We start from the raw sequence: 23,954 nt of genomic DNA, 5'->3' as shown, positions 1-23,954 counted from the left end.
TGGAAGGTGCCCCTGTCCATGGCAAGGGGTTGGAATGAGCTGATCTTGAAGGTGCCTTCCAGCCCAAACCAGTCTGTGATTCTGTGGTTCAGCACTGATAAGAGCACAGGAGAATTCAGGAAGGAAAATCTCCTCCACTCCTGATTACCAAGATTAAGAAGCTCCATGTAAATTAACTGCACAATATTGCTTGTTAAATGCAGCAGTGAATATTTAACCACCAAAAACCAATTCTGTTCCAAAGACACAACCTTGCTGCAATGGCTCCCTGTGTGCACAGGTGAGTCCTTCACCACCCAGGGCTGAGACAGGAGGGATGGGTTTGTCAGGAGGCACATGGGCTGCTGCACTTTATTTTGGAAGAACAGCCAGTTTCATGGAATTCTGAAATGGTTTGGTTTGGGCAAGGACATCTTCCACTATCTCAGGTTGCTCCAAACCCCATCCAACCCAGCCTTGAACACTTCAGGGATGGGGCAGCCACAGCTTCTCTGGGCAACTTTCAACAATTTCTCCCAATTCTTCTTGGGACAGCAGGCAAGGGGCAGGGATGACATGTTAGTTCTGGGGAAATAAAAAGCAAATAATCCTCTGCTCCCATCTCCAAAACCCCTGTGTGGGATAAAGACACGAGCCCTGCTTGCCTTGCTGCCCTTTTAAAGGCAGCTCTCCTGGGGCAGTGAGTTCAGCTGTCACTGGCAGCTCTCCTCTCCATTTTGCTCTCCAAATCAACAGCAGCCCCATGGAGTGTTAGCAGTAGTTGGGAATTCCAGCACTGAAGGACAATCCTCAATCAGATCTTCCCATCCTGTCACCCCAAACAGGCTGATGAAACCCCACCAGCAGACAGGGCAGCTCAGCACCCTCCACCCAACCTGCAAACTCCAAATGGGAGCAGAATCCCACTATTTTGGGATTTTTTTGCAGAGTAAACTGGAATCTCTCACCAAAACATCCCTTAACTCCCACTGAGATCCACAAGGACAGAAAAGCCCAGCTCCACTGTGAGTAGACATGAGTAAGATTTTCATATTTTTGCCACTATTTTTCCCCTCTGCCTCCTGAGCTTGCCAGAGCTCCAGTCATTAGGAGGCTGTTTGTACAAACCCAGAAGTGATGTATTTTTAGCACTGGAGAATTGCATGGCACGATCATTAAGGAGCTTCTGCAGACAGCAACAAGAGCAGGGATTTTTCCTTCTCTAAATTGGCTCCAGCCACTACAATTTTCAGCCCAAAGCAGACTTTCAGGAAATTCAGGAGGAGAGGGAGCCTTTTTCCATGACATATTTAATACTGAGCTGAAGCACACTCGATTTTCACACTGTGCATCCGACGGGAGGTTTTATGGATTTGTTTTCTAGGCTGTACTGTTGCACACTTTTGCTACAGAGCATAATACCCTGTATTATCACAACACTCCCTAGCAACAGGACTTTAATTTAGTGCAGAGATTTCCAATGCTGAGAGCATTTCACTGACTCAGAGCAAAGATGACACGCTGGGAAACCTTATCAAAAGCCCCACGGGTGCCAAGGGAATCTACACCACATGAATGATGGCATTCGAGCTTCTCCACACAGCTGGCACACAGAACACCTTGGGAAAGAGGAATTTGCTTCACTGATTTCACAAGCCACAGTCCAGCCAGCGTGGAGTGATGTCTACATTGATGGTAGTAGTGTCAATGGGTGGGAAATAAGAGTGAAAATCCAACCCAGAGAAATGTGGGGAATGGTTCAGTGTCAGAAATGAGAGCTGAGAGCCAGGGGGGACATCAACAAGGATGAGGTGCCACCTCCTGCTTCTCACCCCAAGCTCAGGAGGAGGACAGATGCTTGGCAGACAAACCAACCAACAGCTGTCCTGAGGAGTGAAGCCAACGTGACACTGGACAAGAATGCTCAGTGCCAGATTCTCTTTACTCATTGGAGCACCCAAGCCCCTGGGCATCACCAACATCCTGTTCCCAAACCTCAGATGGGATGGATGGACTTTGGGAAGCCCAGGAAAATAATGGCAGGGTCCCACCTGACCACAGAGAGCATCCAAAGGTGCAAAAGCCCCATCAGCACTGTGGGCACTGTCAGGTGGGTTGATGCTCCAGCTCTGCCCACTGGGGCAGAAATGCAGGAGAAAGCAGGAGCACAACCCATGGGTGGGTTGAGAAGGCTCTCAGGGCAGAAATAACACCTAAACCACGTCCCTTGTGGAGACAGGGACAGCAGAGCAGCAGTGCCAGGTCTGATGGACAAAGATATCCCCAGAGATCCTGGCTCAAGTGGCTTTTGCTGGCTGCACACAAAGGCAGCTGAGCTCAGCCAGCCCACAGAGCCCGGCCCACGGCCACGGGATGGGTCAGCAAGGATTAAAAGCACAATGGAACCAGGGCTGTAGATTGCTTCCAGAAGCCCCACCACTCCCTGGAGCCCGTGAGCTCAGCCATGGGCTGCTGGTTTTGCTGCTTCTGGGACCTGGGGCACAGGTGGGAAATGAGTTCACTGCCTGCTTTCACTCACACCAGGGTTATATTGCTCACATGCCTCCACACACCCTCAAATCCAGATTTTCAGTGGAATTTCCTAGGATGCAGGAAGCCAAAGAAATAAAACATGCAATTTCTGTATCTCTTCTTTGAGCCTAATCCATAAAAACACCCGAATGTTCCTGACTTTCAGTGAGGAGACTACAGGCACAACCACAGGCATGGAGGAAATACTCCTCTGACTTCTTAATTTTAATTGCAAAAAGCCTTTTACCAAAAGCTTAATTGAAATGCAAATAAGTTCCTTCAAAGGCTAAAATAAATATATAAAATTTATCTGAATGTCGTAACGGTGTTGCCTAAAATGGATAAAGGATTTAGAAGGGGGAAAAATAATACTAAAAATAAGTTATGAAGAGTATGCAAGGTATTGATATACAGCACATGGTTTAAACTGTTAATCATTGAACAGATTCCAGTATAAAAATAAAGAGACTGAAGCTGCACATAATGGAGGAGTTGCTCTATTTATAAACTTCTCTGTGCAAAGGGCAGTGAGGGCCAGGATGAGCCAGCAGTGGAGGCAGAGGGACGCTGCTACGGAGCCTATATTTGAGGGAAAATAAACAAGGTTATTTTATTTTTTAATATTTTTTTTTTAAAATGTTGTCAACAAAAATCAAACTGAGTTGCCCAGGAACCTGTGTGCCCCAGCCATGTGAGCAGCATTTCCAGCCCTGGCATGTGACAGCTCTCCCAATTTAGCCAGTAACTGACTCCCTCTGACCTGTAATAACACCGCTCCCAAATTAGAGCCCTCAATTTGACTTGGCTCTGGTCCTTCCCTCCCAGTAACATAAAGCATCCTTTTTCCCCCCTCTCCCCGAACATTCCTAATGCTGTCCTTTTGCACTGCCAACCCAAACTCTCATTTAGTCTTTTCCTATTTTTTCTGGGAGTGGGGGGAGTCGTGGAGGGACGGGGGGGTGCAGGCAGCAAAGGGCAGGGGAAAAAAGACCGGTGGAAAAACACCAAGAGACAAAAACAACAACAAAATCAGACAAAAATTCCAAGTTGGTGACATTCAGCTGGAAAAGCTCAATGACTCACATGCAAATAAAATCTGCCTAAATTCACTGTTGCATGACGCAGGCCACTGGCTTCAGCATGAAAAAAGGCCGGGATGAAATCATCCACAATTAAATGGGAGCTTGGAAAGCTGAAAAAGCAGCGGCATCAGCGCAGCTCCCTCGGCTTAATAGGAAACACAAAGGAAGGAAGTTCAGAGGAGTGAGAACATCCCCCTTTTCCCCTCCTTCCCACCAACACCTCGCACCATCAGTCATCCCCAGCCCTCAGCCTGGCTCCCCAGCAGCCTGCTGCCAGATTTTAATGGGCTTTCCTGGAATACCAGCTCAGAAGTAAAATAAAAATGAGTGGCTATGTAGCAAGGCAAAGCCCTCCAGCCAGCCAGCAGCTTCTTCCAGAGGTTTCTGTCCTGATCTTTGCAGAATGGTCAGAGATGTTGGAGAGTTAATGTTGAAAAACCCTGGAGTAAATCCAGTCCCTCCCCAAATCTCCTGTATACACAGGGAGGGATTTAAATCTCAGCTCTCAGGTTTCCTCTTGCATTGCAACAGTGCTTTAATATTCTCAAATACTGTCTGAAGTCACATTATAGGAATGCACTTGGAATAACCCGCAGGGAATGGGGTGCCAGGGGTTCCCCTTGTGCCAGGATGAGCAGCAGGTTCTGTATCCCACCCCTACAACACGACCCTTCCGTGGGGCTGTGCCATGAACCAGGTCACTGCCCTCCTGCAAGCCAAAAACAACAATGTGAGGGGGAACAATCAACTAAAAAAGGTCATTTTAACCTGGATTGGGAGTCACAGCATGGCTCTCAAAAGGGTTTTGGTGCTCCACCTAAGAAGGGAAAATGAGCCTGAAGACAAGAGCTGGCACCTTTGCACCCTCCCAAGTGCTGCTCTGGGGATCACTGCTGAGTGCCATCCCTCTGATCTGGTGAGATCTCACCTGAGTCTGGCATCCAGCTCTGGGATCCCAAACACAGGGAGGACATGGAGCAAATCCAGAGGAGGCCATGGAGCTGCTCCAAGGGCTGGAGCCAGGCTGGGAGAGCTGGGGGTGCTCACCTGGACAGGAGAAGGCTCCAGGGAGAGCTCAGAGCCTAAAAGCGCTCCAGGAGAGCTGGAGAGGGACTCTGCACAAAAAATAGAGTGACAAGACAACAGGGAATGACTTCCCACTGTCAGGATCAGGATATTGGGAAAATGGGATATTGGGAAGAAATCCTTCCCTGTGAGGGTGGGGAGGCCCTGGCACAGGCTGCAGTGGCTGTGTGGCAGCTGGGGCTGCCCCTGGATCCCTGGAAGTGTTTAAGGTCAGGTTGGACAGGGCTTGGAGCAAGCTGGTGATTCCATGATCCACCTGGGATGCAGGACAGTACCCCAAGCATCCAAGGGTGGCCACACCCAGCTGTGAGGCCACTGCACCTCACTTAACTACCAAGTGAATCCTCTCTCACAAGGAGAAATTGGGTGACCAGCTTCACTTTCATTTGGAAACTGGGTGCTTCAACCTTTCTGGACTTGCCTTCAGGCTGGATGTGCCTGTCCCTGGGATTATCCCTAGTGCTGTGCTTTTGGAAGATTCCAGCCTGAGCTGAAGCTGCTCAGCACTCACTCAACTCAGTCCAGCCTGCAGTGGCTGCAGGAGCAGGGTGTGAACAGGTCCATAAAAGGGAACTGGGAGACTTGAGCCTCCTGCCAGTAAGCTTACATTTGCTCTGGAGGAATCTGCACCTCCCTGGGAAAAAAACAAAACAAAAAGGAACAAACATAAAAATAATATATAGAGGTCTGCAAGTGGGGAAAGGCTGCAACGGCCTGCAGGAGGACATCCCACTGTGCAGGGGCCATCTGGTCACCCACCCCCAGTGACACTGCCCTCCCTTTGCCACCAGATGCTAATTCCTTTCATCCTGCCTGGCCCTCCGCTGGTGTAATTTTAGGTCTGTGAATAGGACCATCTGCCTTTGAGATGCTCGTTTATTTTTGGCTGAGCCCTCCCTTTCAGCACTCCCTCCTTAAAGGAAGTCCAAAGCAGGCACTGTTGGGAGCAGTGCTCCTTGTCTGCTCCTCTAATCACCAGGCATTAACGAGCTATCTAGAGGATGTTCTGCACCGCTGTCACTCCTCAAATTGGGGCTGTCATTATCTTCAAAGCACTTTGCAAACACTTTTTTTTTTCCTTCCTCCCAGTGTTGCCACCACGAAGTAGTAATTATTCACTTCTCTCTGAATATGGTGGGCTTGGTCCAGCATCCTGGAGCTCGGCCAAGATGTGCTCAGCAAAATTCAACATGGTCAAAGTGAAGCTAAAACAAAGTGGTTCCTATCTTTGGATGCTGAGGATTGCTACCATTGCTTCCTTTCCCACAGCAGACATGGAAATGGTGAAAAATAAAAATAAATGCTGGAACCACAGCAGCCAATAGTGTAATTTCCACCTATTAAGCAATGTCTGGAGAAAAAAAGGGAGTTTTGAGGAAAGTTTTGCTTTTATACACATCTAAGTGCTATGAATGAAAGTCACTGTCACAATTATGGAAAACAGTAATTAGCAAAATGCTGCATAAAAATGCTGAAAGAAACGCTTCTGGCTGGGGTGGCCATATGGGTGCTGCCAGCCAAAGCTGCTGATGGATAAACCCTGAGATCACAGCAAGGCCATGGGCTCAGCTCCTCTCTGGGGGTGGGTGTTGGACCCATCTCTTGGGATAAATGTGTGTCCTACAAGTCCCAGCCAAAGGCATCAAGGACTGCCTGGGAGGATGCAGGCAGGGTGAGCTAACAGGCTGAATCTGTGCATCTAACAGCCACAAAATCACTGATTTTCCTTCTTTTTTTAAGACTTTCACAAGTGTCTGAGACAGGTGGGAAGAATGGTTTCAGGTAACCCATTCCAGAATTGGTTTCTTTGTACAAATCCAGGTTGTGCAAAGCTTGTGCAGCTCTACCAAATTTATTTTTCCAAAGATGAGGTTCACTCTGAGGTCTGAGCCAGTTCTCAGCTCTGCTGTGAACCTACAGGACATGGAGCCTACTGCTGGAAATCAGTGTTAGACACCAGAGAACATGTGTACAGGGGAGCCCCCCTCACTGCATGCACCCCAAGCCTGTTATGCTGCCAAGACCCTCACAGGGAAAACACACCCAGGACTTCAAAGAAGAAAATTTCTGTGCAATGTTTGAGGTGTTAAAATCAAGCCCTGGCTTTGGCTGGCCACAACTCCCTGCCCTGCAGGAGCTTGGGGAAACACCTGGCTGTTCATTGCTTCAAATTCTCTACAGTAAATGAAAAAAAAAAAAAAAAAAGGAACTTTATGGATCTGATCAGATCTCAGATTTGACAGGATTTTCTGCCTGGGGAAGAACAGACCCATTTTGGTTTGGATTTGAAGGTATGATGAACAGAAAACTGCACTGGCTGTGCTGTGAAGTGAGGACAAGCAGCCTCACCCCACGCTGGGGTGAATTCCCAGGAGGAATTAGGGGATGCAGACATCCCTCCTCTCCCTTTTCTGCTGCTCACATCACCCAGAGCACAGCACTTGACCAAAGCCAGTGATGAGTCACTGCGAGGAGGAGACTTTCTAATTTCCCCCCTTTGATCCTGCCCTGAAGTGCCAACGTCAAAGAGGAGGGAGGGAGAGCTGGGGCTGACTCAGGGAGGACGGGAAAATCTGAGCATCTACAATAGAGACATTCAGAGCAAAGTGAAACTCCTCTTTTTTTTTTAGGAAAGTCCCACAAAAAAAAGTGACACAAAGAGCTGACTCTCCCTTGTACCAGAGCAGCAACACTCAGCTGACTCCTGTGTCTTTCCCAGCTGTACAAGCACTCATAAAGCAGAAACACCCAGTTAAAATATACATTTCCCTGGGTAATTCACCTTCACTGTGGAATTCACTGTGCTGCAGTGCTGCCCACAGCAGCTGGTTTGTCTTTCCTTTATTATATTTTGTTTCTCATATACCCACGAAGCGCTGCAGGACCTCAGAACAAAGAGTGATGTTGTTCCTGCAGAATAAAACCCCTGTCTGCCCAGTTTTTATTGATAATTCACAAAAACATCCCAGGAGCTGTAAAGATTCATTTTGGGAGGGGCTAAAAGGATGTGTCCCAGTCACAGCTTTTCACTGGGAAGGTTTCCATGATCCCTTTCCACTGAGAAATGTGGACACTGGACTTAAAGGACAAAGAGCACTGCTGCTGGCAATGACACATCCACTGCCTGCCTGGGTGCTTGGCCATGCCTGGTTCCTCTCCCATAACTGCTGATGCCCATCAAAGGCACCAAAATTATGCTGAGGAACCAAACTGTCTCAGCTCTGAGCAATGATGAGTTTGACACTTTTTTAGTGCTTGAAACACAAAAAGTTTTCCCAGCTAACTCAAGTTTTCACTACACCAAAATAATCTCCTCCCCTTGTCTGGCTAAAATGTTTGTTTTCAGCTATCAAAAAAAGCCACAAGGAGAATTTGAGATTTCATGTTCTTGACCAAATTCTGTAATATTTGGGAAGAAACTTCCAACAAAATGAAAACCTTGTGTTTTTGTGGAAGGAGGGGGAGGACCAGACCTCCCTGCAGGAAAATTCCCTTCCTGCATCTTGTTTTGCTCTGAGGAGCAGCAACACATTGCAGTTACTCACATGGAAGGATTCAACCTCCACAGCTCAGAGGAGAGGAACAGGAGGAGTGACAGGATTTCTGGAAGCTGATGACCCCTCTCTCACCCTCCAGGCTCCTGATTCCAGCTAATTGGAGCCTTGAGTGGTTCCCAGCCAGTCAACAGCAACACAGCAATAAATGTGCAGAAATCCAGTAAATTTGGAGAGACACACAACACTGGCTGGGGTCCAACAGCCTGAGCCATTCAGGGATGATAAAAATTAAAAAGAATGTTGTTGTTAAGGGCATTGTCCAACTGCCTTTTCAATACTGAAAAGGTTTAGGGCATCAGTCACCTCACTGGAAAGCCTGTCCCAGGGTTTGACCACTGACTTGGTAAGAAATCATGGATTCACAGACTGGTTTGGGTTGGAAGGGACATTAAAAAACATCTTGTTCCACCCCCTGCCATGGTAGGGACACCTTCCACTATCCCAGGGTGCTCCAAGCCCTGTCCAAGCTGGCCTTGGACACTTCCAGGGATGGGGCAGCCACAGCTTCTCTGGACAAGCTGTCCCAGTGCCTCATCACCCTCATTATAAAGAAATTTTTCCTATTATCTAGTCCAAACCTCATTTACTTTAAAGCCATTACTCCTTGTCTTTCCAACTGAAATTATTCTATTCTATTCTATTCTATTCTATTCTATTCTATTCTATTCTATTCTATTCTATTCTATTCTATTCTATTCTATTCTATTCTATTCTATTCTATTCTATTCTATTCTATTCTATTCTATTCCATCCCCATGTAACTCCATGCAGCTGGGCTCTATCTGGAGAGGTGCAAACTGCACCCATCCAACACAGAAGAGCCTGGGCAAGGCTTTAGTATCACCCCACTCAGCACTACATCTGCAACCTCTGTGGCAGGGGGAGCTTTGCATCCCAGCTCCCCTCAGAAAAAGTGAAGCCCCCAGCCCAAAAGGATTCCTGCAACTGCTCAGACACTCTGAGTTTCCAACTCTCCTTGTGTGGTGTGAAGGGAAAATTCAGGATTTGGGGTTTTACACAACTCTGAGTTATCCTCTGCCTCCTCCACCTTCCCACTGTGTCTCCTCCTGGTATTAGGAAGGGAAATGTCTTGAGCAGAGGGGAATGGGAGGCTGCAGCTCTCTGGTGATGCGTTAGAGACAGGCACTCACATGGGTAATGCTTGCAAAGCCTCTGCTCCTTCTCTGGGCCACTTTACAAGCAGCAACACAGCAAGAGACTTGTTAAAGGCAGAAAATTGGGCACCAGGAACAAATTCCCTGCCCTGCCACTTTCCACAGCCCCTTTGCTGCTGTGGAATATGTGCATGCAGACACTGGACAGCAAACTGCAACCCCAAATGTGAACAGCGTGACAAGGAAAGCTGCAAAGTGAACACTGAGGGGTTTATATGGAAACACAGCAGGAAGGAGTGTTATTCCCAGAGATGCCTCTCCATCAGATGCTGACAATTGGTTCAGAGCATGAAAGCTCCCCAGATTCAGCAGGACCAGCTCACAGCAGCACAGGGAGGAGCTGGCAAAGGTGGTGAGAAGCCCTGGCTTCCCACTCATACCACATACCCCTGGGAAAAAACTTGGAAAACACTTTTTGGGGGAGAGATCAGAGATGCACTAAATTCCTGGCTTGATAAAGCAACCAATGTGAGGCCATGCTCAGCTTTCAGGTCTTATAACAGCCACCACTGTTTGCAGAAGGAAATTATTTCGGGGTGAAACCTGATCAGCTCCCAGGGCAGCAGCACAAAGGCTGGGAGAAGCATCTCACTGCTCTCCCTGGGATGCAGCTGCCAGGGAGCTGCCTGAGCCACAGTGCTGGCACTGCCTGCTGTCCCTCTCCTGCCCCTCTGTGTCACACAGTGCCTGCCTGTGCCACTGACACCGACCTGGATGGGATCAGGATGCTGAACTCAAGGTAGAGTGAAATAGGAATAGAATAGAATAGAATAGAATAGAATAGAATAGAATAGAATAGAATAGAATAGAATAGAATAGAATAGAATAGAATAGAATAGAATAGAATAGAATAGAATAGAATTTGTTTTCTCCCAGTATCCCAGAAGATTTTCACTCCCTGCATGACTTCCAAGTGTCTCTTCTCCTCCACCATATCAAGAGTTCAGCACAAGCAGTGAGGATTTCTCCTTGCAGGAGCTGGCAGAGATGGACAGATCCTGATAAAAAAGGCTAGAGCTTGCCAGCCTGGCCTTTCCTCTCTTTCAAGTAATTTTGACAGGAGTTTAAAGCTTCCTGCACCTTTGGGGGGTGTGGCAGAACACCCTGTTAGTGGAAGATGAGTGGCTAAATCAGAGCTCTTCCAGCCCTGCTGTCCTCCTTGACATCTCCCACTGCTCTGTATCCCAATGATTTTCTACTACACCAAACAAATAAGAATTGGGTGAAAAAACCATCCCCTCACCCCCAACCAGCCCAATTATCACTAGTGCAAAGGAATGAGGCAGTGGAGAATCATCTCCCTGTGCCTCAGATCTGCCTCCAGGTGTGTGATTGACATCCAGGAGCTCCCTGGATTGCTGGCCATGATGTCACCCACCACTGGTGTTCCACTTGGATTCACTGCTAGTGGGATTGCCAAGCAGCCTCCCTGCCCCTTAACACAGGTGCTCATCAGCAAAACTGCTCCTGCAGCAACTCATCCCTTCCAGCCATGGACCAAAAATCACCTACCCAAGGAGAAGAATGCAAAAGTAGCAAAGAGACATGGGTGGTTTGGGTTTTGAGAGAGGAAAACAACATTTTAAAATGCTAGATGAAAACAAAACAACCTCTGAAAACAACACTACTTTTATTTTGTTGGAGGCACTTTCTGGGTAAATCCATTGAAACAGAAGGATCCAAAGCCCTGTGCAAAGTTTGCATTCAAGGAGGTTTTTCTTCCCCCCCAGCTCTTAAAATAAAAAGTCTGTTTCTCCAGCCTGGCCAAACCACTTCACCACAGTGCAGTGCAAACCCACTCCCAGCTCTCCCAGTGCTGGGGATTACTGGGTTACAGATCCATGGCCTTCCCATACAAACCCAGTTTCCTGGATACTTGCACCACAGCCTCTAAATTCTGTTGTGGTCTGGACTTCACAGGCTGCTGGTTTTAATATTTTAGGATGCTGGAAGCAAGGCAAGTTCCCTGCAAGTCCCAGCCATTTTCTTAACCTATTTTTTTGTTTGATTTTCCTTTTCCATGATGCTGTGGAAGAGACACAAGCCACAGTGTGGCAGGACACAAAGGTGGCTCTGGACACAGCTGGGTCCTTCCATCCCTGACTCTCAGCAAACAGTTTCTAACAGATGACAGGGCTGCCTGAAACCACAGCTGCTTCCAACCTCTTTTCATGTAAAGACCAAGTGAAGGTACTTTTCATTACACAGATATGTCTATTACCAATATAATTTATGGCTTGGCATTATTCAGGGAGATTAATGAAGCGTCCTTGCTTCTAAAGATAAAACATCTTTCCAAATCCTTCTGATGCATGTAGTGCTTGCTCAGCATTCCTGCATTATTCATTGGTAACATCAGAGCACTCTTGCAGTGCCTTTCCCACAGCAGTGCCCTCCAAAGTGGGCTGCTCCAGGTGGGATGAGGAGACCCAGAGCCTCCTTTTCCTGACAGTTTAACTCCTCTGGGATTATTCAGGTGAATGGGGCTGTGACTTCTCTACACTGTTTCTCCCCTTCTAGCCTTTCACATTGGGGTTTATTTTCCAGGATCATTCAGGTTTGAAAAGATCCTTAAGATTCAGTCCAGCCATTAACTCAGCACTGTCCTCCACCTGTCCTCAGGTGCCACATCCACACATGGTTTAAATCCCTCCAGGGCATCCCTCCATCCCTGGGCAGCCTATTCCAATGTCTGACCTTTGCCACAGCCTGGTGCTGGGGGCTCTCTGGGTATCTTGCCAGGCAAATTTCCCCAAAGTTCCATGAGAAGCTGAGGCTGCTGACACGAGCAGCAGCATCTGATCAGCCAACGTGTGATGCTGAGTAAGGACATGTTTGTCATTTCTTCCTGGCCCGTTTCACAAGCTTTGTGGCTACTGTCATGCTCTGGGCACCCTCACAGTACATGGGGTGAGGTCTTAAAGGGAAAGCAAAAAAACCCCAAGCTCTGGGGAGGTGATTGCAGCTGGCTACAGGGATCAAAGCTGTGGGCAACAACTCCCAGGAAAACTTCAACACTGACAGGCACCAAGACCTCACCCAACAGCCAACAACAGGAAAGTCAACCTCACTGCATGTTTGAATGAGACATCCTAAAAAACATCTATTTTTTATAGTGCTGTGCCCTTTGAGCTGATGTGGGGAGACAAGATCCATCTGACTGACCACTATTTCAGGAAGCGCACCAGGTCAGTGCTCCCCTCTGAGTGCAGAACACACAGACCCCACTCTGATCACACAGATCTGCATCCCAAAACCAGACTCTGGGTCAGCACTGGCCACACACACCACACAAGAGAAACCCACTCCATCTCAGAGAATCACATCACCTGCACATTCAGAACTCAAGAAAACCCTCAGTGTTGGCAGAGGACAGGCTGTATGAAAATACAGCTCCTCAGCAACCAGCATCCAGGAGCTTGCTTTTGATCTCAGGTTTTGCCTGTAGCATCTCCTTGATGAAACCTGTATTCCATCAACAAATCCTAGCCCAGGGGATAAACTGGATAATCAAACATGTCTGCTTGCTGCTGAATTTCCCAAAATAAACAGCATGTTCACAATATTAACCCAAACTTTGCTAATCCTCACCATCTCAGCCATCTGAACATTGGTGACCTCCAGCAAATTTTGTCTTGGATCTTCACCATCCTCACTGCAACACTGCAGCAAACCAAACCTGTGCTTCAGCCCAGACCAAGAGTTCTGTCACACAGGACAGCAAGGCAACTATTTCACTATGGGAGTGAAATTCAGAGCTCCCACAGAATTATTTCCAGTTCAGGCAGAGAAGTGCAGCCCCCTCAGTGTCCCACCCACAGCCCCAGGTGTCCTGCAGGGCTCCCAGGGACTTTCCCTGCTCTTGCAATGGCAGGTTGGCTCCAGGAAATGAGGGCTCAGGGCAAAGTGGTGGAAGGAGCATTAGTTTTGTACATCAGGGGAAATTTGTTTGCAATAAGGGCCCCCAAGCACTGGACCAAGGAGGCAGGACAATCTTTTTCACAGGAGGAGTTTAAGAGCAGAGAAGACAAATGTGTTCAAACAGGCCCAACACCACCAGAGCAGAAAGACAGAGATCACCCTGATGATCTTTCCAGGGGTCAATATAGGAGATATTTTCAGTAACTTTATAAAAAATACAAAGGTAAAAACACTCATTCAGAAAATTCAAAGTTAACCAGTTCAAGGGACATCTCCATCCCTTGTTCTTCTTGAGGGTCCTGCACACACCAGCTGATGCTGCCCCTACAAACAAGGGAGGGCTGTACCACAGAATAACAGAAGGGTTTGGATTGCAGGGATCTTAAAGATCATTCCATTCCAACCCCTGCCATGGCAGGGACACCTTCCATTAGTCCAGGGTGCTCCCAGCCCTGTCCAGCCTGGCCTTGGACACTTCCAGGGATCCAGGGGCAGCCACAGCTTCTCTGAGCACCCTGTGCCAGGGCCTCCCCACCCTCCCAGCCAGGAATTCCCAATTCCCAATCCCCCACCCATCCCTGCCCTCTGGTAGTGAAGCCATTCCCTGTGTCCTGTCCCTCCATCCCTTGTCCCCAGTCCCTCTCCAGCTCTCCTGGAACCCTTTAGGCCCTGCAAGGGCTCCAAGGTCTCCTTGGAACCTTCTCCAAGCTAAACAATCCCTGAACATCTTCCCCTGGATCTTTTGCAAAGGTGAAGTCAAGCTCCACTCCACACAGAGGTGCAGAGATTGGCCAAGCTGGACTGTGACTCCAGCTCTGGCTCCAGCTCCCTACTGTTCAACAAAACCAGGATAATCCACACCTGCTGGGACACTTTCTCACCTCTGGCAGCTGAAGCCTTTTGGAAGTTTACAGTCAACAGGGTTCTCCCCCTGCTTTGCAGTTCAGTGAAATTGTTGTAAAGATCCCTTGTCTAGAACAACACAGACAGCAATGTTTACTTAAAAACAAACAACAAGGACAAAAAGTGCTTTTGCTGAGCTTCTCAAGGCACAGGGTTTGATTGGAAGGTGCAGGGCTGGCAGGAGGGGAGTCTTGCTCAACAGCTGCAGTAGGTGATGAGTGCTCACCGAGCACCTGAAAGGCTGGAAAAATAGCTTTAGAAAGCATTAGCTCCCACACTTTCATGTAATCAGATACAATGCTAGCCAACAAAATCCTGGCTTTAATAGTCAATCCAAGTTTTCCTTGGCTGGCAGACAAAATTTGCTTTCTGTTTTTTAACTCCAGCGTAAGTCACTCTTGAGAAACAGATTTTGCCTGCATCGTATTTTAAACAAGTCAATATGAATGTGGTCTAGAGGAGTTAGAACTCAAAGGCTGGGGTGCTGTCTTTCCATTTCTTATTCCTGAGCAAATGTCCTGCTCCTGTCTGTCTGTCTGGCATGTAGGGAGCCTGTCTAGGGCAGCAATGTGTGACCCCTCAGTGATTTGTGACTGATTTTCCATCACTCTGAGCAGATTTATTCTGCTTTACAGCCACTGTATTGACATGTTCATTGTATCTCACTGCCCTGGCCCTAAAGATCTCCATGTGTGCACAGGTAAGAGAGCAGCTGCAGGTAGGAGTCTGCATGGGAAAAAAAGGGTGTCCATCCCAGTGATTCCATCTATTCAATAACAGAGGAATCACAGCATTATATATACATACATATATATATATATATATATACATATATACACACACATACACATATTTTAGAATGTTACCCTTTTTGATAATTGGCCAGCTCAAATTTGGGTGCCAAGGTTTTTTCTGAACTGGAAAAGTTGCACAGTTTAGATTCCTCTCAATAGCTGAAGGACCCGTTTTCCAGTTTTCTAAATCCACATATGCACAGGAAATAGTTGACAATTTGTGACCTGAAGGTATTTTACAGTGTGTTGGTTGCCTAAGGCAGCAGTTGGACTTGATGATCTTAAAGGTCTTTTCCAACCTAAATTATGAATCTACAAGCATGTATTTGAATAAATACACTGGTTTTGCACAAAAAGGATTGCTCTGAAGATCAAGAGCATAGGTATTGCACTGTGTGGTTGCACTACATTACTGCAGGATGCATTATCACAAATGGGATTTTTCTGTCTTCAGAGGCCAATTAAAAACCCAACAGGTTGCTAAGAGGCCTTGAAGGTTTTATTTTTTAACTTTCTTGAAACCAGCCATCCATGACCAGGGACAGGAACCTGTCAGTGAAGCCCACACCCCTGTGCCCAGCCGGGCAGGAGGCACAGCAGCACATCAGATACAGCAAACACATGAGCACAGCTCCAAAAATACTCCCTGCTATCACTGCAGGCCAGGAATAGCCCAGGAAGGGGGGATGGACAGAGCCTTCCTGACAGGATTCTCTTTGTTTTATCTTTTTACACCTCCCAAAGGCTGGAACTTTGAAAGATTAACCCAGTGAGAGGAGTCTGTGCTTGGCTCCAAGCATCACCCACACAGGGCAATCCTGGGGAATGGCAATTCCTGGGAATAACCATGGTGCCAGCAGCACCAGATGAACCTCCTGCTCTCAGGACCAGCACTGGGACAGCCTCCTTGGGCATCACTGCCATGTGGATGTGGCACTTGGGGACAAGATTTAGTGGTGGCCTTGGCAGTGCTGACGGAACAGCTGGACTTGAAGATCATTCCAACCAAAATAATTTTGTTTATGATCATTCTAATTTATGATTGCTGTGACATCTTTCACTCTGAGTGTCTTCCCTACTGCAAGCCCAGTTATTGATCTGCTTGGGGAAAGAGTGTGACCTGTCTGGAACATGCAGAGCTGAGTTCAGAGTGCCAAGAAAGGTCCCTCCAGGCACTGCATAAAGGGAAGCTCATAGGGAAGAAGGGAAGAGAGATCACAGCCACTGCCAGGTAAGCTAAGGGCCTGCCATGATGTTGGAACATCCCTCCTTCTCCCTGGAAAGGGATTGGTATTTTCAGAATATGCATTCTGAGACAAGGCTGGAGCCCAGGGAAGAAACACAGCAGGTCTGGGGAGGGACAGAAATAACAAAACTAAACCCACCAAAAACCCCCACTATGAGAGTATTCACAGACCCATCAGTCCAAGGCTCAGGAGGGGCTGGACTGTGTAATTTACTCTGACTGACTGAATTAGAAGAGGAAAGGGAATTTTACATTTGGGGAGCCCTGCACCCCAGCCTGCAGTGTCCCCACCAGGGACCCTGTGGGAAGCTGACATTCCCAAATTAAACCCCAGGCAGAGTCTACCAGAGTCCCTCAGAAGCTGCTGCAAGGGTTAATCACACCACAAGCTAAAAACCCAAACTCCATCTCCAGCATCCATTTCCAAGCCTCTGAGTTTCTAAAACCAGCTACTGCCCTCCACTGAGAGCACCCACGTGGGTATTTATATATGGATGGATCAATTCCTTGTGTCCTCCTGCATAAACTAAATGACTGAGTTTCCTTAATCATCCCCCTGAACACAGGCTGCCACAAGTATTTCTCCCAGAGCACTACCTCCTGACAGGGACTAACACAGATTTATCCCCCAGGCAGCACATTTTTTATTTACTGTGTTATCCCTGTCCAAAGAGACCTGGACTTCCCACATCTTTGGTAAAGGCCACATCTTACATCTTCCTCCAAGGAACTGCTGCTTAATATGCACACCAGACCAATCAACTTTCCATTCAAATTCATCAGGATTTAAGTGAGGGTGAGTCTCTGCTGTTCACTCACAGGTCTAAGGGTAAGGGGAGGAATTACCATAAACAACACCCACTGTATTGATCACAAACCCAGCAGATCTGTCACTCCTCAGATTACTGTCCCCAGCTGCTGCTCCTCTCCTAACCTGCAGCCACATCTTTCCTAAGCCTGGGTTTGCTAGGAAATTTATTTGCCAGGGATTTATTACAAGATGTGGAAAGAAGAGCATTCCCATCCTTCCCTGCTGGGGGCACGATGATTAACAGAATCCTTTAACTTGAAAAAGCCCTCTAAGACAGAGGGCAACCATTCCCCCAGAATTGCCAAGCCCATGTCCCCAGGTGCCACATCCACATGGCTTTTAAATCCCTCCAGGGATGGGGACTCCCCCACTGCCCTGAGCAGCCCATTCAAACGCTTCCCAAAAAAAGAAGCTTGCAGAGAAAATTCACAAAGAGAGGTGAAAACCTCACTCCCACCTCCACACCCACGTGGCAAATTCAGTTTATCTCCTCTCCTTGGATGGTTTTGCATAGCCCCTCGTGACCTCCACAAGCACCTTTGGATGCTTGGATGGGGATGGATCCCTGATTTTTCCTGCCCAGTGGATGAGGGAGCTCAGGATGCTCAGGATGCTCCTGGCTCCTACTGAGCCAAGGGCACAGCTCTGCCCCTGGGTGCTAGCAAGGGATGGATACAGCACAGCACCAGAACAGTTCAGGGCATGTCCTGCCAGCACAGGAAATTAGGGAATTAGGGAGAAGCCCAAAGCAGCAGCTACAGCCAGGCTGTGCAGGGACTCGCTTTGTGTCTGCACTTCAGGTGAAGAACTGAACGCCGCCATCGAGGAGATGGGGATGAAAACAGGGCTGGGCTCCTTATCCCCCCTCCTTCTTCTTCAAGGGCTGAGAAGTGCCTGAAAATAGAACATTTTGTAATGGCAAAAAAAAAAAAAAAAAAAGTACAAGAAGCAGAACTGGGTCAATCAGCAAACGGGCTGATTTAAGAGAGAAATCGCAGCGTTCGTAATGGGCTAAAAACGGCGCTGCTGCGTTGCCGAGAAAGAATATAATTAAGAGGCTTTTTAAAGCGGCGCTTCCCCACCCCAGCCGCAGAAATCACAGCTCACACCACCAGGATTGCTTCCACCTCATGGAGCAGGAATGCGCTGGCGTGCCGCAAGCTGGCCCAAGAATGCGGAGTTTCCGTGGGCCGGGAGAAGATCCCGAACGGCAGCGGTCCCCGGCATTCCTTCGTGGGTACATCACTGATATCCAGTTATAGAGCACAGGAAATGGGATGGGGGTGCATGGGGGGAGCTGACGTTTTGGTTCTTTTGGTGGTTTAGGAAGGGGGGGCTGGGAGAGCTGGGGTAGCCCAGTGTGGGTAAGGGAATGAAAATAAAGATTGAATGAGTGGATGGGTGATGGGGTGTCTCTTGTTGGAGGTTCTTCCCAGGAATGGCCTGGGAGGACCTACAATGAGTATTTCTGTAAGGAACACACTTTTCAACAGCATTCATTCAAGAATGAGCTTCTTGGAAGAATAGCCTGCTCTAATGAGGGACAGATGGAGCAATTTGAAGAGGCAGCAGGCACAGAACTGCCCAGGGGAGATCTGTGGCCCTGCACTACCCAAGGGGTCACGACAGCAAACTCTGCCTCCCTTTGGACACCAAACCCAAGCCTCAAAGCAGAACAGGACTTTCCTGGATTCTCCCAGGGCTGTACAACAGAGTCACAGAATTATTCAGGCTGGAAAAGACCTTCAAGATCATCAATTCCACAACCACAAACATGGCCCAGCATAAGTGCTGTGCCCCTCCAAGTCTGCTGGAGCACAAGGGCCATGGGTTTGACTACAGATCCCAAACAGCTGGGGTGAAACCACTGCTCCATGTCCAAGGACACCGTCACGCTCTGGGAGCATCTCTGGGGACATCCCCACCCACCCTGCCCTGCCAGAGAGGAGCAAAGTGGATGAGTCAGTCCTAGAAAGTTCATTCCTTCTGCTCTAATTCATCTTTGGGGCAATGACTTCAGCAGCCTTTCCTTTAATGGCATGTGGTCCATTCACCTTAGGGTGGTCACCCAGAGCTGGTGCTCTCCTGCCCTACAGGAACCTCCTTCCCCATCCCACACTGACACCCCTTTTCCTCACCTTCTGTCCCAAACACAAAACCACTTGGGATCAAGGAAAGCTCCACATCAGATGGAGGTGATGGGGGAACAGAGGGTCAGAGGAAAAGCCACAGAAAGAGAAGCAGAGAGAGCAGTTCCTGCTGAGAAACCCCAATTACCCCAGTTTGAGTTATTCCACCTCCCCCTAAATAACCAACAAGGAGCCGGCGCATCGGGGCGTGCCAAGCCCCAGCAGCTCCCGCTGGAAAATTTTGGCTGGTGCCTCCCCCTCCCTCCACACAAACCCTTGCTCTCCCTCTCCTGCAGGCACGCACAGGGAAAGGGAGGGACAGCAGAGCAAAAACCACAAGCAAATGTTCTGGTGCAGTATTTCCCCTCGTCAGACCGTCGCACTCGAGATTCAAATCGTGGTTAAGGAATTTCAAAAAAAAACAAAAAGAAAAAAAGATCTTCCCCAAAAAAAGCTGCCCTGCTGGAGGCAGCTCCAGTGGGACATGCTGCTCTGGCTCACCAGTGCAAACATAGATCTCTCCACAAGAGCTTAAACAAACTGGAAAATAATTAATCATTACTGAGAAATTTAGTATTTTTTTTTTAATATGGAAAAAATAATCGCGGTAGACGATATACGCTGGGAAACCTCCAAGAGTTTGACCTTTAACTGAGCAGCTAGGACAGTCAGACAAGTATGCCTGAGGATTGCACATACATGCAAAGGAGCTCCAGAGGGTTTTCCAAACCCTCCACAAACAAACCACACATCTCTTCAAAAAAGAATAAAAAAGACAAAAATGTTTTGTTCTCCATTTGCCTGTTAGGGGATGCTTAATTCTGTGTTACACATGACATTACCCAACCCTACACTGCACTCTGGGAGATTTTATTTCACGTGGACTCTCAGCTGAATAGGAGGATTGAGCCCTCTCTCCTGATTTTTACAGGAAGAAAGAAAAGGAAAATGAAGGGTTACATTCCTCATTACTCCAAGGAGTCTTTACGTTGCTCTGACAATGAAAAAGAGTGCAGGGAAGTGTGCAGAAGGAACCCATTCATCTTCTGAGGGTCCTTCAGCCAGCCAAAAAGAGACGTTTCAGATTAAACACAAAAATCCTTAGTGCAAAGAGACAACCAAACCTGTTTTGATGCAGAATAATGCAGGGGACTCAAACCTTATCTCTGGAAAAGCGGGATCAGAGGTAACCAACCTGATGTGACTGTTTCCATCCTGCCTCCCCTACAGTGGCTGGAGCTGCACAGTGTTTCCAGCGCTTTGGAAAAACAGTTTCAGGTTCTGCTGCCTCTATCTTGGCACCAAAACCAAGTTTCCATTAGTGAAAGGCAGAGGGATGATTTCACTTCAGAGCTGAGATGGGGAAACCAGCAAAATGAGTAAGATGCAGCTAAACATATGCTGGGGTCTTTGTTGTAAGCCTGTGCTGGAAAATGGGGCTTTATCCACTTTTTTAGGGGTACAAAACACCCAAAACCACAAATGGGAGATGCTTTTAAAGATGATTTCTGAGGTGTGTGCCAGCTAATGCCCCAGCATCAGGGATGATCAGGGGTGGTGTGGGACAGCCAGAACACCCCCAGGACAGTGCAGGGGTGCCCCAGGATGGGCAGAGCCATGGGGAGCGAGGGATCCAGCCCAGGAAAACCCCCTGGGATCCACGAGGGTCTCCCCAGGCAGCAAAGGTGCAGGAATGCAGCAGACAGGGAAGCTGACCTCCAGCTTGCTGCCAACAAACACCGAGGTTATTCACGTCCAAACAAATAATTCTTCTATAAATAACGCGGCCGCTCCGACTTCCTGAGCAAAACCCTTCTCCTCTGGAGCTCCCGGAGGTGGAAGGAAATGGCATCAGCTTGGGAGCTCATGGCAGGAGGAGGAACTGCACAAAATTCATGTGAGGGGATCATGGACTGGCTGTTCCCATCCCTGTTACACAGAGGCTCGGGCACAGGTGACACAGCAGCTGCCAGGCAGAGCATCACAAAGACAAAAACATTTTTCCTTCTTTCCTGACCCCTCCTCCTTTTTATGCCACAACAAGGAGGTTTGCAGTTCAAGCCATGAGGTGACAGCTCCTCACATTCATAAAGATGCATCTTTTAGGCACCACTTCCCTGGCCCAGCACAGCAAAGGCACCTTGGAGTCAAAAAGCACCAAGACATCCTCGGCGAGCAGCCAGGACACGCTGCCAGCATTCCCGAGCAGGAAGGATGCAACAGGGACTCAGGCCAACAACACAGGGTGGGAAAGGTGCAGGTCCTTTTCCTGGGTCTTCTTCTTTTTGGAGCATCTCAGTCCATCTTGCTGCTGGGGTGTGTGAAGGAGCCACCAGCCTCTGGCTGGGTGCACCTGAGCCCTGCCCCTGGTGAGGCTGTTCCCAAAAAAACCTCCTGCTTCCTGAAGCAGAGCCATCTGTCTAGACAGGACATTCCTCAGCCCTCCATCAGCCCAGGGCCTGGTAGGAGCAGTGTCCTCACTTGTCAAGGGCAGGATCCACAGTGAAATTCCCCCAGGGTAGAATCCTAATCCTCCCAGGAAAGTCAACAACACCTCAGGAGGTGTTTTGGCACTTGAAATCAAGAAGGATTCAGCAGAATGCTCAGGCATCTGCTCCAGCCCCAGGAGCTCTTCATGGAGAGGCAGCACCTGGCAAGACACCCTGGATACCTGGGAGAGCCAAACCCTGTCTGGGTGCCCAAGAGAACCCTGGCTAGGGTGGAAACATCCCTGGAAGTGCTCAAGGCTAGGCTGGATGGGGCTTTGAGTGACCTGGGATAGGGGAAATTGTCCCTGCCCATGGCAGAGGGTGGGATGAGAGGGTGTTTAGGGTCCCTTCCAACCCAAATCAGTCTGTGATTCCATGAAACCAAGCCCCCAAGAGCAAAGGATGGATCCTGCACCACTGCCCAGCAGGAAAAGTGAGACATGGCATCTCCAGACATCCAGAGAAAAACACACAAGATCTGCTCTAAGAGGTCTGACCCTTCCCTCTTCTCTGCAGCCAGGAGAAAACCAGTCCAGGTGATATTTCAAAGCAGAACAGTAAAACCAGGTTCTTTTTCCTTCTGCTTTTAAGGAAAATCAGCATCTCAGACACACAAAGGCTGAGTGCTTCCTCCCCCCTGCAGCTGTTCTGTAACTACCACTGCCCGCTGCTTCCAAACCTTTCAGCACTTGAGTCCCACTGACTTGCAATAGGTTGCAGACATGAAGTTATTTAAAGCACTTTTAAAATATTAATTGACATTTGCCTTACAGAGGGGAAAAAAAAAGGGAAGAGACAGAGATAGGAACCCCAGGGATCCAGACGATCCAATTTCAGGCACCTAATTAAAATTAAATTTCAATTAATTTCCAATTACTTTAGTTTAAACTTATTTTGTATTTATAATTTTTTTTTTTTTGCTAGCTGCCTAAAAATGAATCTGTCTCTTTGGTTGCTTTCCAATTAAATATCATCTTGACACTCAAATTAATGCTTTTATTTGGTAACTCTGAGGTTATTTGAAAATCCCTACACATTTGATTCAAGGACTTCAGGAGAACTTGACAGACATTCCCCACCTCCCTTTTTCACTACAGCAGGAATGATGAATCATTATATTTACTACAGGCTCATTCTCTGCAGCAACGTGTTAAACTTTGCTCAAGTGGAAACTGAAGAGTGGAATGACAAGGTGGCTTCAGCACTGCAGAATATTTATGGTGAAAATAACAGGATCAAAGCTTATTTTGCTGGCATTGTGCTTTTTAATTTTTTTTTTCTGGTTGGTCTCAAGAGTTTAGAAGTGACAGATTTTTCCTCAGCCTGGGGGTCCTTGTCCTTGTCTCAGCCCTGATGACTTTCTCTGCTTTTAAAGGACCAGCCATGGAACAGAACTGGTCAGTTCAACCCAAAAGGAGGAAAATTCAGCACTTCAATAACCTCTTTACAGATACTTTGCTATGAACTCCCAACCTCCCCCCACAAGAGCGTGACTTGAACATCCTGGCAGCAAACAAGCAGCACTTGAATATTTAATATGAAGCACAGCAACTCATTGTGGTGTTTTTATCCTAACACAGGTTGTCATCGTGTGAAGTCTCATTTCCTTTTTTTTTTGCAAAAAAAAAAAAAAAAAAGCTTTGAGCAATATGGATTTCTTAATTTTATTTATTTCATCTGCCCTGTATTTACATCCTACACTCTGCCTGAGTTTCCCAGCATCAGGCAAAGGATGGTTGATGCTGTGATAAATACCTGTAGGCTCTCTGCCACCACTAATGAGAGAAAACATGTATAGAAGCAGGGAAAAAAAAAAGCTCTCCAAAAGTTGCAGTTACAGTGCTCATCTCTGGAAGGATTCCCACTCATTTTTGGAAGCAGGCATGCCAGGGGGGAAAAAAAAGAATCCAACAAAACCTGTGGGCGTCTGAAGCCACCTCAGCTTTGAGAGACTGAAGATCTGGTTTAAAATTGGCAAAAACATCCTTCTGCAGAAAGACAAATTGCAGACAGGCACAATTCAGTGCTGCTTGGGAGAAAACCTGGACCAGGAATATTTGCAGAGAGAGAGAGAGAGGGGGCAAGGAGTGCCCCAGAATGCTCTGCACCAAATTCCTTCCACTTTGCAACTGGAAATAATTATTTTTTCCCATCAAGACATCACTGACACATTTCTTCTCTGCCTCTTTTTTCACCCCCAGAAAACCCCAACAGAGCACTGGTTTACATGAGAACAGGGAGTTCCTGGTC

At 47.8% G+C, this 23,954-nt stretch overlaps 1 protein-coding gene across 3 annotated transcripts in view; it reads right to left on the bottom strand.

Annotated features, from left to right (window-relative positions):
- The window catches only part of SAMD4A (sterile alpha motif domain containing 4A), a 94,652-nt gene that overhangs the window by 44,211 nt on the left and 26,487 nt on the right, over positions 1-23,954 (bottom strand). The window lies entirely within an intron of this gene.

Source organism: Catharus ustulatus, chromosome 6 (genome assembly GCF_009819885.2).
Source record: "Catharus ustulatus isolate bCatUst1 chromosome 6, bCatUst1.pri.v2, whole genome shotgun sequence".
NCBI classification, from domain to species: domain Eukaryota; kingdom Metazoa; phylum Chordata; class Aves; order Passeriformes; family Turdidae; genus Catharus; species Catharus ustulatus.
This window is presented reverse-complemented; position numbering and strand designations above follow the sequence as displayed.